The 18,504-nt window shown below is 39.7% G+C and overlaps 1 protein-coding gene across 38 annotated transcripts in view; it reads right to left on the bottom strand.

The window, feature by feature from the left end:
• The window catches only part of PTK2 (protein tyrosine kinase 2), a 344,711-nt gene that overhangs the window by 310,156 nt on the left and 16,051 nt on the right, over positions 1 to 18,504 (bottom strand). The window lies entirely within an intron of this gene.

Here is an 18,504-nt window from a genome sequence, read left to right on the forward strand (position 1 = left end):
GTGCAGTGAGGAGAGGCTAGCTCCCAGCCTACTGGAGTTCTGTGAGGAGGAGGCTGACACAGGAGAACCACCAGAATCCAGGAAGCGGAGGCTGCAGTGAACCAAGAATTTGCCATTGCACTCCAGCCTGGGCAACAGAGCAAGACTCCATCACACACACACAAAAAGATTCTAGGGACACTGACAACCTCTTTAAGCTCCGCAGCCTCAGGACCTACACACCAGGTAAATAACTTTAAAAGGTCAAAAAAGCTCCAGTTGGTTGCAGTTGGAAGCATTTCTTTCTGTGCACTCTGCCTTTCCGGCCTCCTTTCTATTAGGAGCGTAAACCTAAAAACATCACTTGTTGAATTATCCTGCCACTCTTGGAACCGGCTTCTTCTCTTTGTTAAATGCAAAGACAAACCATCCCAGTTACTCCCCATATCTGCTTTTTGTTCACCACTGTATTCCCAACAGTATGTACCATTATCTAAAACAGCATCTAGACTGCATGATTACTGATAGACATTTACATGATGCATGAATGACTAAATGAATAAATGAATAGATACACTGGTATTGAGTACCTTAGTCACCTTCTGACAACCGCTTTTTGCTTTATGTTTTATTATATACAGTTTAAGAATTTAAGTTACAAGCCTCCATTCTATCAACACTAGGCTTACTGCCCACTTGCTGTTTTAGCAACAGGCAACTTAACACATGTTGAATCCTAACTCTTCTTATCCCATGATTTAATCTATCTTTACTAAGAATACAAATCTGTTTGTAACTATGAAACTGGTAAAATCTAAGCATAAAAATGTGAACTAGTTCAGAGTATAAAGTAGCTATTTCTCAAATTATAATATTAAAAGTCTTAAATTATTTTTCTCCAGATGGATAAAGAAAAATAAGTTGGCTTATTATACAATGATATATATATTTATCTCCATATTCTCAACTCTCTGAAGGTATTTTAAGATGGATGTTCCCTATCCTTTTTGCATGAATGAGTGTATTTTAAGATAGGTATAAACAGATGCTTGGGCTGCTCTGAACCCTTTTCCCTTTCTAACCTGTAAACTAAAATTTTCCATACCATACTCTAAATCTGTGCTTCATTATCACGTAGAATATTTCCTTTCACCACTTTGCTTTCAATGTTCTCATTTCAATGCACAATCCAATTTGGCCAACCTTCCATCACTCATCTCTCACTACCTCCAAATAACAATCCTAATCATAACAATAGCAGCTTCATGTGTGTGGAGTGTCTCATTAGTCCTCAGAGCCCTAACTGGTTACTATGTTTCCACTTTACATACAAGGAAACAGGCTTAAAGAAGTTAGTAAATTTTCCAGAGTCACACAGCAAAGGAGGGAGAGAACAGGGATTTAAATAGCGGTTTATCAGCACTCAAAATCATGCTGCTATTCTTACTTCCCAAATTAACCACATAACATTGTTAAAACAATAAACATGATCTGGGCTCTCCAAAGCAAGCATGACAGAAACTTCTTCCCACAGCTGAGTAATGTTCAATATGACATACTGACAAATTATAAGTTATCTAGCTGGAATTAAACAAGTAGGATGACCCTCTGGAAAAGAAAATGTCTGTCTGAAGCTAAGTACTAAATAAGGCTCAAACCTAATTTTTTTTTTTTTCTTTTGAGATGAAGTCTCGCTCTGTTGCCCAGGCTGGAGTACAGTGACACAATCTGAGCTCACTGCAACCTCCACCTCCTGGGTTCAAGCAATTCTCCCGCATAAGCCTCCTGAGTGGCTGGGATTAAAGGTGTCTGCCACCACACCCAGGTAATTTTTGTATTTTTAGTAGAGACGGGGTTTCGCCATGTTGGCCAGGCTGGTCTCCAACTCTTGACCTCATGATCTGCCCACCTCAGCCTCCCAAAGTGCTGAGATTACAGGCGTGAGCCACCACATCCAGCCTAAACCCATTATTTCTTAACCCATATCCTAACAATTTAAGTCATCTATGAAGCTCCCCAATGTTCGAAATACAAAAGCACTTTTTTATCGATTTCTCTTCTTCTAAACACAGTCTGGCAATAGTTTCTGCACTTACACAAGCTGCAACCTATATTCTAGAAGAACACAGGCCAGAAGTAACTTTCTGAAAAACCAAAAATACACCAAGAATGTGAATATGTTATGAAAATCACCCGAGCAAACAAAAGCTTCTTTATACTTCAAAACAATTTTCTAGCCAAAAATATTCTAATACTAGACTGGCACTGCTCAAGGTGGGGATACTGTGTCTTTCACTGCCTCTGCACTGCTGCTTGGTACAGGGTTTGCCACCTAATTGGTACTAAGCTACTGACTAAATCAATACCCTAAAAGAAAAGAGGCTGTAAAATTACCGAATTTTTAAAAACCAGTATTAACAGTAACAATAACTTGCCCATTTTGTATGCAGAGCAAATGATGAATATAAGCTGTTTTTCAGTTTTTAAATATAAATCAGGGAATAATGAAGATGAGCCCTTAAATTCCCACAGTAGAAATAACTACATTGTTAGGAACCGTACAACACCAGGTTGATCCTGCCCTAAAAAAAAAAAAAAAAAATCATTTTTAATTACTTGTATGACTAGCCATGCACTAAGAATTATATCTTACATTTACAAAAGAGTTACAATTTACAATAATCTCTACTTAACAGATGAGCAAAAACAGATTTACAGAGGTTAAGGAGCTTGGTCAACATCATACAGGGAGCAAGGATTAGATATGAATGCAAAGCAAAAATCTGTCTACAGCTTGTGCTCTTCACCACTGTTCTATTCTGCATTGCAAAAAATATCCCCATAAAATTATATTGGGTGAAAGGCTTAAAATGTCAGAGGCATTAATTTACTTAAACTAATCGATAGGCATAGTCAAGACATTAAACACCAGACAGTTCTTCTATCATACTTGAGAGAACTAATGGCTATCATGGTATATGATAGGGGCCCTGTTATCTACCTGTGAAAGACACCAAAAGAAACTCCATGGGAACAGACACCCAAAAAAGGATCTATCTATAAACCAAATTCCAGAAATAATTAGAGCAACAACTCCTACGGGAGCTGGGAGAGGTAACTAATTAAGGACGCAAAATCATTTGTGCATCATGGTCTAGCTGCAACTGGTGACCATTACCTGAGTAACAGAAGCAGTTGCAAAGTGAACAGCTTCAGATCTAGGTGAGGAAAAAGAAGCACACTTCACCCTGTTGCTCTTCTCAAAAGCAACTAGAAAGCCTGAACAGAATAACTGCAGAAGCTATTTGAGGACACTGAAAAGTAAACAGTAGCAGGTGGAATAGAATTCAAACCACCACCAAATCAACATATTTAAGCAAGACCCAGTGTCTTCTCCTAACATGATATCCAAAAAGTGGGGGATACAACCAAAGTTACTCTGCATATGAGAAACCAGGAAAATCTCAATTCCCATGGAAAAAGAAAATCAAGACAAGCCAATACTGAAATGACACAAAGGTCAGAATTATCTCAAAGACTTTAAAACAGCTATTATACAAATAATCCTATAAACAAGCACACACACAACATACTTGCTATCACTAATTCTCTACCCTTTATCTCTTAAATCAACTGGCTTTCCCTCCCACCTCTCCACCAAAACTCTATTCAAGATTACCAATGACCTCAATACTGCTAAATTCAATGGTGAATACTCAGATACTACCTGCTCTGTCAGCTGCAACTGTCAGGTAATATTCCTGCTTCACTACTCATGGTTTCCAGGACACCATCTTCTGGTTTTCTTCCTACTTCACAGGTGGTTCCTTTCCAGTCTCTAAAGCTGTTCTTCCTCTTCTCGCAAACTTGCTAATTCTATATTTCCCCAAGACTCTGTCCTTTCTTCTCTTACTTATGCTCACCTCCTAGGCAAACTCACTTTAAAGGCTACATTTATGCTAACTCTAGCTCAGATTTCTTCCAAAATCCCAACTTGAAAATTCAGCTGCCTGGTTGTGCTGGGCAATTCTACGTCATTACCACCACCTTCTATATTCACCTATGTGTCACAAGGAAGCCAGAACTACATTTCCCAGAAACCCCTTCCTGCTACAACTCAGGGTTAGAGTCAACTAGTAAGAGCCACTTGTGCAAGACTGGTAAGATGGGAGAGAACACTACCTTCTGGAGGCAGTTGCAGGCTGAGGTGTTAGGAGAAAAAAAAAAACTCACCTATTTTGGAAACTAAAACTTACAGCAGCTCTTACTGACAATTCCCAGCGTCTTCCAAGACTCCAAGAACCATCCACTTCAACCACACAGCAGAGATTTGAATTCTGAGATCACTGCCAAACCCAGATGAGCTCCTGGGAAGCACTCGCTGCAAAGAGCTGCTTCCTCGACCTTCAATTCTCCAAACCTTCTATCAGTAGTGAAGGACTATAATTCCGTGCATTTTAAAAAGTGTCTAGAGTGGCTTCTCTTTCCCTGACCAAATCCTGATGGATATACTATGTTGGGACCAGCTTCTAGATCCCTTAGAGAAGTGAAACATCACTTAAGTGAATAAAAATGTCCAAGAGACATTTCAAAGCTCAGATATTGATCTTCACCCTCCAAACCTTCTTTACACACTTTTCTCTATCTCAGTTCATGACAACTCCTTCCTTCCAGTTGTCCAGGCCAAAAAACAATGGATGGCATCCTTGCCTCTTCCCTTTCTCACAATCCACATTCAATCTTGTCAGCAAATAATGTCAGCTCTTCCTGGCAAATCTGCCCAGAAACTGTCCACTTTGCTCCACATCCTCCAGCACCAGCACCAGGACTTGAGCCATCATCACCATTCACTCAAATGAACGCAATGGCAACCTGAAAAGCCCCCTGCTTCTAACCTCGCTGCTCTGGTGCCTATCCTCAACATTGCAGATCAAGTCACATCTCAATCAGGTATCATCACTTCTCTGCTCAAAACCCTAAATGGCCCTTCATCTTATGTGGATAACTTAATCATGTTTGACTATAACAAAGAAATATGTCAAAAAAAACAAAGCCTTGCTTACAACATAAGCTTTTCAATAAGAACAGTTGCTCAAAGAGTTGAAGATGTTGAGAACATCATCAATGTCAGTCAATAACAAGGCAAATGATTTTTTGAATGATTTCCCTTGGTTGCTGACATTGCTTAGCTGTTTATTCAAGAAGTTAATGCCAAGTTTGAAGTGACTAAAGATTTAGTCTCTAAAAATAGTCAGTGTGGAACTACAAATAAGAATATCTTCAAAGCTGAGAAAACACTGATTTAGTACAACCTGAAGTAGAATCTGCTAAGATGCATGACAACTGGTGATAGCAAAAATATATGGGGAGAAGAAAAATGATCTGCTGTACAAATTTACAAAATTTATGAAAATGTTATGGCAAGTACAATGTAGAAAGTATTTAAATCTGTCAGGTGTTATTGTACAAGTGGCATTCACGGTGAGCTTCACTAGCTCTTGTAGACTTAACCATTGTCAGTTCCTTGAATTTGTCAGAAACAGAAAGTCAGTATCTTGACTTGTCCTACCACATGGCAGGTTAGTGGTAGGTGACTTTATGACCTCAGCGTCAAGACTCAAATTTTTCTCAAAGAAGCTCCTTCAGTTAACTCTATTATCAAACACTTAATGGCTCTGCAATGAATACTTTCTACAGACTTGGTGTTTCTTTTTTTTTTTTTTTTTTTTGAGATGGAGTCTTGCTCTGTCTCCCAGGCTGGAGTGCAGTGGTGCCATCTCAGCGTACTGCAACCTCTGCCTCCCAGGGTCAAGCGATTCTTCTGCCTCAGCCTCCAAAGTAGCTGGAACTACAGGCGCACACCACCATGCCTGGCTAATTTTTTTGTTTGTTTGTTTTTTTAGTAGAGACGGGGTTTCACCATGTTGGCCAGGATGGTCTCTATCTCTTGACCTCGTGATCTGCCCACCTCAGCCTCCCAAAGTGCTGGGATTACAGGCATGGGTCACCACACCCGGCCAGACTTGATGTTTCTTAATGTATTCAACCTAAGTTTACAAGGGAAAACAGTACTTACATGAGGAACTTATAATGCAGTAAAGTCATTTCAACAGCAGCTAACATTTGAATCAAAAGTCACATTAAGCTTCTTTATATACTTCTTGGATGTCAAAAGTTAAAGCAGAAAGCAAGATTTCAATCCTGTGCAAATTTGCAGAAAATATAGTTTCTAAGTTCAAACCACATTCCAGTGGCATTTTTCAAACTCTAATGCAAGTACAAAAAAAATTTACATATTTCAGAATCCATTTATCTATGTAATTGAAGTGCTTCCATCTAACCACCAATAGGAAGTGATTAATCTGCAATGCATGACATGCTAGAAGGCAATTATTAAGGATAATCTAACAGAATTCTATAAATGCCTTCTAAGCAATGAATATGCTCCTGAACTGATATCAGTATTTGGATGTATCCTGTCAGGATTAAGACATTTTCAAAGATAAAATATGTAAAATCTCCTTGCAGATTAGCATTAAGAGATGAACATTTATAACTGATGTGATAATAGTGAGCACTAAGTTCAAACTCTAATTTAGCCAAATGTTATCTACCTCCTCCCCTAAAAAAAGAAAAAGAAGCCGGGCGCGGTGGGTCACGCCTATAATCCCAGCATTTTGGGAGGCCGAGGCGGGTGGATCACGAGGTCAAGAGATCAAGACCATCCTGGTCAACATGGTGAAACCCTGTCTCTACTAAAAATACAAAAAATTAGCTGGGCATGGTGGCACGTGCCTGTAGTCCTGGCTACTCAGGAGGCTGAGGCAGGAGAATTGCCTGAACCCAGGAGGCGGAGGTTGCAGTGAGCCGACATCGCACCATTGCACTCCAGCCTGGGTAACAAGAGTGAAACTCTGTCTCAAAAAAAAAATAAAAAGAAATCCATTTCTCTCATTAGACCTGTATTATTTTTAAAAATTATACTCAATTACTTTTTTTTTTTTTTTTTTTTTTGAGAGGGAGTCTCACTCTGCTGCCCAGGCTGGAATACAGTGGGGCATGATCTCAGCTCACTGCAACCTCCACCTCCAGGGTTCAAGCAATTCTCCTGCCTCAGCCTCCCAAGTAGCTGGGACTACAGGTGCAAGCCACCACGCTTGGCTAATTTCTGTATTTTTAGTAGAGATGGGGTTTCACTATGTTGGCCAGGCTAGTCTTGAACTCCTGACCTCAAGTGATCTGCCTGCCTTAGCCTCCCAAGGTGCTGGTATTACAGGCACAAGCCACCGTGCCCAGCCTCAATTACTTTTATATTTTGAATTCTGTCAATGAAATTTATTTTCTCTCATTATTTAAACACCTATATAATATTCTTGTTTTGACTATTCATCTGCAAAACCTAAAATATTCACTATCTGCTCCTTTACAAAAAAAATTCGCTGATCCCTGTTTTAGTCAACTAGACTCCCAGATCTTCTACACAGGTAGAGTTAAGACATATTTTGCCCGGCTTTAACTTTCTCCGTTGCTTTTGTTTTTAAACTAAGTCTGCCATTTTACACTTATTCCTGACAAGTTTCACCCTATGGATTTTAGCACTTCATTACCACCTGTCAAAATAGTTTAAAAATCTAAAATTCTAAAACTGAGCTGTCTCTCAGTGTGACTCCTGGTTCTTTATTCAAATCTCTGATAGGAATGTTAGACCAGGTGTCAAGTATGACACACTTCTGGAGACATCCTCACCTGTGTGTAGAAATTCTAATTTTTCAGTTTCGTGGTAAATGTTACTATATGTGGTTGCAACATATCTTCTAAGAGCAATAATAGTTTCTTGAACTCCCTAGTAATGACAGAAATAATAATTTGCTTTTCCAGAGCTGATGCAGTAAAGTATTAACCACCTTGCTCAAAGAAGTTTGGCCTTTTGCCCAGCTCCTGGGAGATAATCTTTAAGCCTTTGGAAGCTCCTGCCTGATAAGGCGGTCTTTGTTTACCTGGGGACCCTGAACCACAGGAAACACGAGGCTTGAACTGTGGAGGGGCTGGAGAGTAAGGTCACCTATAATTCTCCATCAAATGGCCATCTGCCGTTTCTGGGTTATTTCCTCATCTCTAAAGTAAAAGGTTTGGACCCTAAATTTAGATATATCCCTAAAATTCTAGATTACTTAAAGGACTTAGAGTAAAAGGGACACACACACAAAAAAAAGCAGAAAAGTTTGCTTTCCAATAAAATGGTCAAAAAGGCAAACTCATAGGATAGATGTAAATCAAAGCCATCAATTATTTGCCAACCACAAAATCAATCATGTACTGTTAAAAATAAATCCATATGTTGACAACATGCACTTAAACTAAGTTACTTCTGCAACTTGATTTCTCAAGGCAATTCCTTAGTATTAGGATCTAATACTATTTTTTCCAAACAGAAAACAAAACCTGCCACCTAAATTTTGCCACGACCAAGGAAAAATAGATTCAAAGCTTTTTTCCTACCTTGGAATTACAATTATCCCCAGCCTGAAATTTGAGAGTGATATCTTAATTAGTCTAGATTTTTACTTTTGACTTCTATGCCACTGCTAGATTCCATCATTTCATATACCTTTGCCCCATCACACACAGAAGTGACAATTTTTCTCAACAAGAAAGGAGAAACTTTGTTAGAGACTGCTCCATTTCCAATCTCTCCTAAGTTCTCTCTGCTCTATATGGAGCAGCTTACCAAGTTCATCAAATTTCTGCAGGGACTATTATCTGTAGTCTGTAATCTCTAAATTACATATAATAATGCTGACATCAAATATGAACCAATCCAGTGCAGACTCCAGAACAAAGTACGAATCTGCCTGATGCTCATACCTCAACAACTACTCAGCAGCCACCCTGCTTCTCCTGCCTTGTTCAACTAAGGGTTCACCATGACAACACAATTTACGGATTGTCTTACAACTCACTATTCACACATTTCTAATGCAACTGAAGAAACTACTCATTTATGGTGCTGGTATGTCCTACCTAAAACTGACACGGTCTCTAACAGCCACATGAATACTAAGATATGTTAATACTCTACAAACTTTAGCTTTCTGTAATGTTCAATAGCATGTTGAAGCATTCCATGCCTGTAAGAGTCTCTGGCTGGCTTTCTATGTACCAAAAATGTGTCATTTTGTCTTTCGGAAAGAAGGAAAAACGAGGGAAAAACATTCAAATTGTTGGTTGATACAGTTCAACTTAGAAAACAGTTGCATGTGTATGCATTTTACTTGCCATTTTGAGATGCAATACGTTCAAAGTAAAACTCCTGTGATTTGGATGATGTTTTTCCCTTGCCAACACAAACCTTAAGAGTACACCAGATGTGTACAATCTAACAAAAACTGGTTCCTCCTTTTGGTTGGACTCCCTTTTGATGAGATCAAAGCTCTAGAATTCTCTCCCCAGGGAAAAAACAGCTCATATACCTTCACAATTCTGCTTAGAATTTCAGGGGTTCATGGACCTAAAAGACGATGTTCCCTCCTCAAAGCAATCACTAATATATTCCAGGGAAAAAAATTAAGAGCAAAAAGAGCTTCATGAACTCATCACCAAAGAAGAAATTTGGAAGCCATCCTGGAATTACACTGGATTCCTTCTCTCTCAGCCTTGCCATTTCACTTACCTAGTCATGCCTGTATATTAACTCAGAAACAGGTTTCAAATAAATCCCAATTTTCCATTTCCTCAGCTGTGCCCTTAACTCCTTCATTTATTTGTACAACATAATTATATAATTAAAAGAACATAGTCTATTATTAAATAGACTGTATGTTACTAAATTCAACCTCTGAACTTTGTCCCTCTCACTTTACTAGCTAAATAACAGCAGGTGAACCATTTCCTTAATGACAAAGGTTGGGCAACTTTTCCCCTTCTAATGTGGATTACTATCTACCTTACTGATCCTTGTGCCTCTAGTCCAATCACCCTCCTGCCATATAAATCTGTTCTTGCTGTCCTAGGACATAAAAAATTTATATCAGAATCAAATGTAAACTGCTTTGATCCTGTCCAGTATCAACTGCAACTCCTTCTCTACCCAACCCAACCTATTTCTCCAGATGTGATAAAAAATATTCAGTTCCACAAAACCCCAGCCTCTCACATCTCCATGCCTTTGCACATCAGTGGAATGCCCTTCCCATCTTCCACTGAACAAAACTCTACAAAGAGGTCATCACATCTAGTCCACAGCCAGTTTTTATATGGTTCCTGGGCTAAGAGCGATTTTTACAGTATTAAAGGGTTCAGAAGAGGGGAGAGAGGGAATAAAGAAAGAAAAAAATGACAAAATATGCAATAGGCTGTATGTGTATATGTGGCCCCAAAAGACTGAAGTTTCTACTCTTTGGCCTTTAAAAGGAGAAGTCTGCCGACTCCTGAGGCTAGGCATCACAAGGAACTTACCCTCCAGATTGTCAGAGCACACTAAGACACAACTGCACACATTAAGCCACATGCCACTGAACTGTATCAGTCTCACGCCCCCTCAAGTTTATACCTTCAGGGCTTAATACTGTACCAGGCACAAAACAGTATTTTTTAAGTGGTGAACAAATGAATTAACTGAATGAACTAGATCAAGAACTGGTGAAACAGATAAATGGAAAGGACTTGTGCCTTTAATAGTAAAACACTATTTACACCTGTTAAAGATACTATTAATAACCTTAACACCTTCCATTTGTATACCACTCTACACAGTAAGTGCACATATAACATCAAAGGCTGAGATCACAAAAACTATACTTTATAAATAAAGACATTGAGAAGCACAGAAACTAACTTGCCAAAAGTCATATGACTCGAGGCAGAGCCAGTATTTGAAGTTGGGTCTTGTTTCTTAGATAAAATGCATTTTCTCTTAAACAGAGACCTGCCTCTCTACACAAACACGGTATCTAGATGCTTAACTACTAAATGCCTGACATTTTGGGGACAGATAAAATTTAATTTCTGACCCACTGTTTAACTCTGATAATTTTCAAGTTAATGCTACTTTCTGAGGAGAAAAAAATGAAATGGACACCCAAAATAAACACAAGACTAAAAGGTTTCAGGATGACCACAAGCTAAAAATTTTCTTTCTTCCTTAAGAATCAGTCCTTGAGAAAGCAACACAAAATTAAACAGCTTAATTAACAAATGCCACTGAAAGGAAAGCAGCTGCAGTCACAGCATGAACCCTTTGCCTGTCAGCTAAGCTAAAACAAACTGGCAGTTGTAGTAGTAGTCACTTGTCTGTAAGCTTGCTTCAGTCTGGGTAGAACAGAATCCAAAAGCTGATAATGTACATTAACACCTCAACTTTAACCAGAAAACAATACAAGTGTTTCCAGAGGCAGAAAATAAATCGAAGAAACTCTATTAATTTTTTTAAAAGCCTAAAAATCTGTTAGTCTAATCTTTTTTCCATAACTAAGGTATAAATTATACATAACTAGAGTTCAAGTGGCTAGGTGCCTAAAAGTTTGAGTTGTGACACAAGAGTTTAGCCAAATTCAACTACAATATGGGTCTATTTAAGACAACATTAATTTCAAAGAATTGGTACCATACAGAACACATTTTCTGACTACAATGCAATTCTAGAAATGTCACAAGATACACTGAAAAAAAGTTAATTTGTAATTTATCCAACACTTTAAATCATGAATCATCAAAGGAATCTTAGAATTTAGAAAATATGTCTAAATATTGAACTTTTTTATTAAATAGAACAATAAATGCTTTATGGGCATGCAGTGGCTCATGCCTGTAATTCCAGCACTTTGGGAGGCCAAGGCAGGAAGACTGCTCAAGCCCAGAAGCTAGAGGCCAGCTTTGGCAACAGAGTGAGACCCTGTCTCTAAAGAAAATTTAAAAATTAGCCAAATATGGTGATGTGCACACCTGCTAGTCCCAGATATTCGGAAGGCTGAGTGGGAGGATCGCTTGAACCTAGGAGGTCAAGACTGCAGTGAGCTGTGATCGTCCAACTGGACTCCAGCCTACGTGACAGAATGAGACTTTGTCTCAAAACAATAATAATAATAAATGCTGTATGAACCAAATAAAAATACTTCACATCAAAACTTAGCCTTTGGATAAAGAGAGATTCCTTAAACAAATCAAAACAATAAAAAGTACAATCATAAAGGAAAAAATAAAGCTTATGATATTAAAATTAAGAACTTTAGTTCCAAGACACCTCAAAGGTAAGGAAACAAACCACAAAATGAAAGAAAATATTCACAACACATAATGATAATGGACTGCAATCCACAGATAGAAAGAACAGCTACAAGTCAATTAAAAAAAAAAAGTCCAGAAACTTAATAGGTTCCCACAGAAGACAAAACAGATAGCAGATATATTAAAAGTGGCTCAACATCATTAGTAATAAGGGAAGTTCAATTAAAGCCACAATAAGATATGACACACCCACCAAAATAACAAAACTGAAAAAGTCTGACAAAATAAACTACAGACAAGGATGTGGAACAACAGGAGTGATATGGTTTGGCTGTGTCCTCACCCAAATCTCATCTTGAATTGTAGCTCCCACAATTCCTACATGTTGTGGGAGTGACCAGTGGGAGGTAACTGAATCATAAGATGGGCTATTTCCCATGCTGTTCTCATGATAGTGAAAAAGTTTCATGAGATATGATGGTTTTATAATGGGGAGTTCCCCTATACAAGCTCTCTTGACTGCTGCCATCCATGTTCAATGTGACTTTGCTCCTCCTTGCCTTTCACCATGATTGTGGGGGCCTCCCCAGCCATGTGGAATGTAAGTCAGTTAAATCTTTCCTTTCTAAATTACCCAGTCTCAGGTATGTCTTTATGAGCAGCATGAAAATGAACTAATATAAGGAGTCATTGTATTAGTAGTGAAATAAATTGGTACAACTACTTTCAGAGGCAATCTGGCAGTAACTGGTCAGGGTGTAGACTGGCCAGCCCTGTAACACAGCAATCACACTCCTAGATACACAGGCTATGCACATCCATGTCTATGAGCAACAAGATTGTTCACATGTGTGCAGCAGTGGAGCAAGAGATTGCCAACAACCCAAATGCTCATCAACTGTAGGCTAGATTATACAACAGTGAAAACGAATGAACACTAACATATAACACCTCAGGTAAGTATTACAGAAGCGGGAAGAAAAGAGCAAGTCATATAAAGACATATAGCATGATTCCCTTAGTATAAAATTCAAAACAGACAAAACATGAAGTTAAGAAATGGTAACAAAAGGCATCTGTCCTTCAAGTTGCCTCCTGGGGACTCTTCCAAGTCGCTCTAAAGCTTTTTTTTTTTTTTCCGAGAAGGAGTCTCGCACTGTTGCCTGGGCTGGTATGCTGTGGCGAAATTTTGGCTCACTGCAATCTCTGCCTCTCAGGTTCAAATGATTCTCCTGCCTCAGCCTCCTGAGTAGCTAGGATTACAGGTGCCTACCACCATGCCCAGCTAATTTTGTGTGTGTGTGTGTGTGTGTGTATTTTTAGTACAGACGGGGTTTCACTATGTTGGCCAGGCTGGTCTCAAACTCCTGACCCCATCATCTGCCCACCTCGGCCTCCCAAAGTGCTGGGATTACAGGCATGAGCCACCAAGCCCGGCCTCAAAAGCTTTTTAATAAACTTCCACTCTTGCTCTGAAAAAAAAAGCAAAGAAAAAGAAATGGTAAAAACAGTATCATTCAGTGACCGCTGTTTTAAATGTCAGGGATTCAACAGGGAACAGAGAAACATTTTGCCCTCACAGACTCTATGTCACCGCCAAGAAAGAAACTAAAAAATAAGTGAAACACAAACAGTAACAGATGGTGAAAAGGGCTTGAAGAGAAATGAGGCACTAAGGGGACTGAGGGAAGATGTCTTTAGAAAGAGTGACATAAGGCTTCACTTACACAGTGGCACCAGTGTAAGGCGTGGGAGTGGGATAGGACAGAGCCACCTGTGGGGCAGGAGGAAAGGGGTTGTGATCACGGAACACACATGGGCCTTTCAAAGTCATGGGGAAACCCCACTGTTGAAGCTGGTCAGAAGGTACCTAGGGGTTTGCTTTGTTATCACCCTCTACACCAGAACAGCCAACTATGGCCCACAGGCCAATGTGGCCCCACTTGTTTTTTTTGTATAACCCATAAGCTAAAAATGGTTTTTACATTGTATATAGTTAAAGAAATTAAAACAATAATGTTTCACACCATGTGAAATTATATAAAATTCAGATTTCAGTGTCTAGAAATAGTTTCACTAGACACAGCCAGCTTGTTCCTTTACATACAGCCCGTGGATGCTGTAGCACTGTAACAGCAAAGATGAGTACTTGTGACAGAGGTCATAGGTGGCCCACAAAGCCTAGAATGTTTACTATCTAGCCCTTCACAAAGAAAGTTTGCTGGCCCTTGACCTAGGGCATAATTAGGGACTTAACCAAGGCTCACTTAGGTGTGCTCCCTCCAGGTTCTCAGGGCTCAGAGCATTCCTCATCTCTACCTTATGTTTTACACATATTCTTTTGTACTTCTTCAGAGCTTAATAAAATCATTTTTTGAAAAAGACTAGTATCTTTCTTTGATAAATCTTGCTCTATTAAAGCTCCATGCTTCACCACCAACTCAGTTTAAAATAAAAAATGACTCAGTTAAAAACAGACATGTACTGCTATCAGGAACATTAAACCAATACAGCAACACACAGCAAGCTACAGTTTATTTTGACTCAAGTATAGTTTTAAGAAAAGAAAAGGGCCAGGCACGGTGGCTCATGCCTGTAATCCCAGTACTTTGGGAGATTGAGGCTGGTAGATCACAAAGTCAGGAGTTTAAGACCAGTCTGGCCAAGACGGTTAAACCCCATCTCTACTAAAAATACAAAAAATTTGCCAGGCATGGTGGTGGGCACTTGTAATCCCAGCTATTCGGGAGGTTGAGGCAGAGAATTGCTTGAACCGAAGAAGCGGAGGTTGCAGTGAGCCAAGATCACGCCACTGCACTCCAGCCTGGGCAATAGGGCAAGACTCTGTCTCAAACAAAAAAAAAAAAAATTCAACTAAAGGCACCAAGTCTGTGGAGAGTCCCCACTGCCTTGATCAGCTCACTGGATCATTAAGATACACACTGGATCATTTAGATATGAGACAGCCAGCTGCATCACCCACTCACAGCAGAACCTTAGAAAAGCAGCAGAGCTATATTCAACTCCTTCCCTATCTTTTCTAAGAAACACATCATAGGTCAGGCGCAATGGCTCACCTGTAATCTCAGCAGTTTGGGAGGCTGAGGCGGGTGGATCATCACAAGGTCAGGAGATCGAGACCATGCTAGCTAACACGGTGAAACCAAGTCTCTACTAAAAACACAAAACAAATTAGCTGGGTGTGGTGGCATGCACCTGTAGTCCCAGCTATTCGGGGGGCTAAGGCAGGAGAATTGCTCAAACCCAGGAGGCGGAGATCTGCATTCCAGCCTGGGTGACAGAGCAAGACTCTGTCTCAAGAAAGAAAAAAAAAAAAAAGAAATGTATCATGAATTATTATGTCACATTATAGCAGGAGTTGTCCAATGTTAACATATCTTTTCAAAAGCTAAGTGCCTTCACAACTTTTAAGTATGAACCACTACCTTTGAAGAGTTAACAATACTTGTTAAATGACAATGGTTGAAAATGGTAATGAATAAACAGGGGATTCATTACAACATTGTTTTTGTGTATATTTGAAAACTTCTACAAGATTTTCAAATTGAAGATTTGTATTTTTAGCTATTAAATAAAACACGCATTTCACAGAAAAGTCACAGAATTTTCATTTGAAAGAATCCTGTCTTTCAAAATCCTTAGTACAAAATAGTTTTTCATCATCCTTACTAGCAGCAACTAAAAAAAGAAACAGATGCTTATTTTAAAATCTTTGTTAAGGCTTTCATCAACGATCTGGGAAAGTGAAAGGACATTCGCCTAAAGGAATACTATGTATTACTGTTATCTTTAAGTTTTCCAAGTTCTGGTTGAGGCCCCAATACAGACACCTACTTCTCTAATTTAATGTGTAAGAAAGGCATTATAACTGGTAAACCTGTCCACGTGCCAGTCTTTATGAAGACGGAGGGTAGAGTATTCCTCCAGTACAAGAAGGCTGGTTCATCACTGTCTTAGAGGGAGGGAAGTAAAGGAGAGAGGCAAGAGGCAAGGGGCAAGGGAGGCAATGGGCCAGGGAGGGAAGGAGCCAGGGAGGGAAGAAAGAAAAGCTACGCCTCTATTTTCTCTGTATAGACAGAGACAATGAATGCAAATAACTCATTACATTTGAGGTGCAATTTTACAAATTGATCAAAAATGCAGGGAGGATTGAGTACTTTGAAAACTGGAAAGTTTTTAATGTAAACATTTACTTTTAATAATTGTACTTTTCACAAAGCATTTAATAAGACTAATCACTGCCAGTCGCAGTGACTCACGCCTGTAATCCCAGCACTTTTCAGAGGCTGAGGCAGGTGGATCACCTGAGGTCAGTTCAAGACCAGCCTGGCCAACATGGTAAAACCCCATCTCTACTAAAAATACAAATATCAGCTGGGTGTGGTGGCATGCATCTGTAATCCCAGCTACTCAGGAGGCTGACAGGCTCAACTACTTGAACCTGGGAGGCAGAGGTTGCAGTGAGCCGAGACTGCGTCACTGCACTCCAGCCTGGGTGACAGAACGAGACTCTACCTCAAAACAAAACAAAACAAAACAAACAAACAAAAAAAAAAAAAAAAAAAGACTAGGCATCACACGATCATGTAGTACAATCACATGCCACACAAGGAAACAAAGAAATTAACAAATGAGCCCAAGCTTATAGAGCCAGGATTCTGACCCCAGTTCCCAGTTCCATGCCCTTAACTACCACACTCAGCAATAGTTACTCAACTTTCAAACTAAGTAAGACTCTCAGGGCCACCTTGCAACCCACACTTTGAAAACCAATGCCTTGCTACTCAAAGTGAGGTCCACAGACCACCAGCCCTAGCATTACCTAGGAACTTAAGAAAAATGCAAGCCTGAGCCCTTCCCAGTCAGACTGAATTGAAACTTAAAATGTAACAAGATACCCAAGTGGCATACATGCACATTAAATGCTGAGAAGCCTTCATACAGTGCCCACACAAACTATTTTGAAGTAGTTTCTCCAATTCAAATACATATCCTAGCACAGTTAAACTGAGCTTTCATCTCTTCTGTTTGCTGTGATCCCAAACCTGAAGGTAAACATGTACTAGCAGGCTACTCCCCAGGTGGCGATATAGAGTGGCCCTAACCTTGCCCCCACACCCATCCTCAGTCCCACTCCATCTTTACCACCCCTCTTTTACAGAGCCTAAGCCACAGCTCAACTTACTGACTTAATCTGAACCCTTCCACCTCCTCGAGCAATAGACAATAAGGCAATGACTCCACTCAACATCTCCCGAGTTCCTTGAAATGTGCCCAGGAACTACCAGGCATGAATCTAGTGCATGGTTAAGTTGGGAGAAAGGGACAGCTGGGACTACTTCAGGCATGTCCTCTGATCCTCACAACTGTGGACACATACTCAAAAGACTGGTACTCTGTGAACTAGAACAAGAGATTCCAACACAATGGTACTAACATTATATTATCAGTTAATAGGAAATACTGTGTGAATGGAAAAATATCCTGATGTAGCTTTTCCTTTCATATGTTATTTTTTATTTTAATTTTTTTTATTTTTGTGAAATGGGGGTCTCACTCAGTCATCCAGGCTGGAGTGCAGTGGCATGATCATAACTCACTGCAGCCTCAATCTCCAGGGCTCAAGCAATCCTCGCACCTCAGACTCCTGAGTAGCTGGGACTACAGGCATCCACCACCATGCCCAACTAATTTTGTTAACTTTTTGTAGGGATCAGATCTCACTATGTTGCCCAGGCTGGTCTCAAACTCCTGGACCAAACTGATCCTCCTGCCCTGGAATCCCAAAGTACTGGAATAACAGGCATTGAGTCGCTGTGCCTGGCCTCATGACATTTTTAAAAATCTGTGGTTTCAGATTTCAAAAACTCTTTGACTTCTTGCTATTAGAAATCAAATTTAAGATGCTCCAAACCAACTTCCACATGGTTCTCACCAACATCCAGGCTTTTGCCCATGCTTTTCTTCTCCCTAGAGCCTTTTCCCCCAACTTTCTCCTCTCCACTTGGCTAATTCCTATTGTTCCCTCAAGAGTGGGTGCTGTGGCACCCCTGCCAGCACCCTGCAACTTTGCACAGCACTATGACTGCCTAAGGAAAAGGACAGTGGAGCAGGTGCAATGGGAGACACTGGGTCTAGGACACAGGTCAACATATAATGTTTTCACAAAATCTCTCAGTTAAAACTGACAGATATTTGTAAGCTAAAATATCAATACTTATCTACTCAGTGTGCCACAGATTCACAATTCACCACCAGTCTAAGAATCTACACTGTACCTTA

Source organism: Sapajus apella, unplaced genomic scaffold, assembly GCF_009761245.1.
Source record: "Sapajus apella isolate SASKATOON/1434 unplaced genomic scaffold, GSC_monkey_1.0 scaffold3, whole genome shotgun sequence".
Lineage (NCBI taxonomy): Eukaryota > Metazoa > Chordata > Mammalia > Primates > Cebidae > Sapajus > Sapajus apella.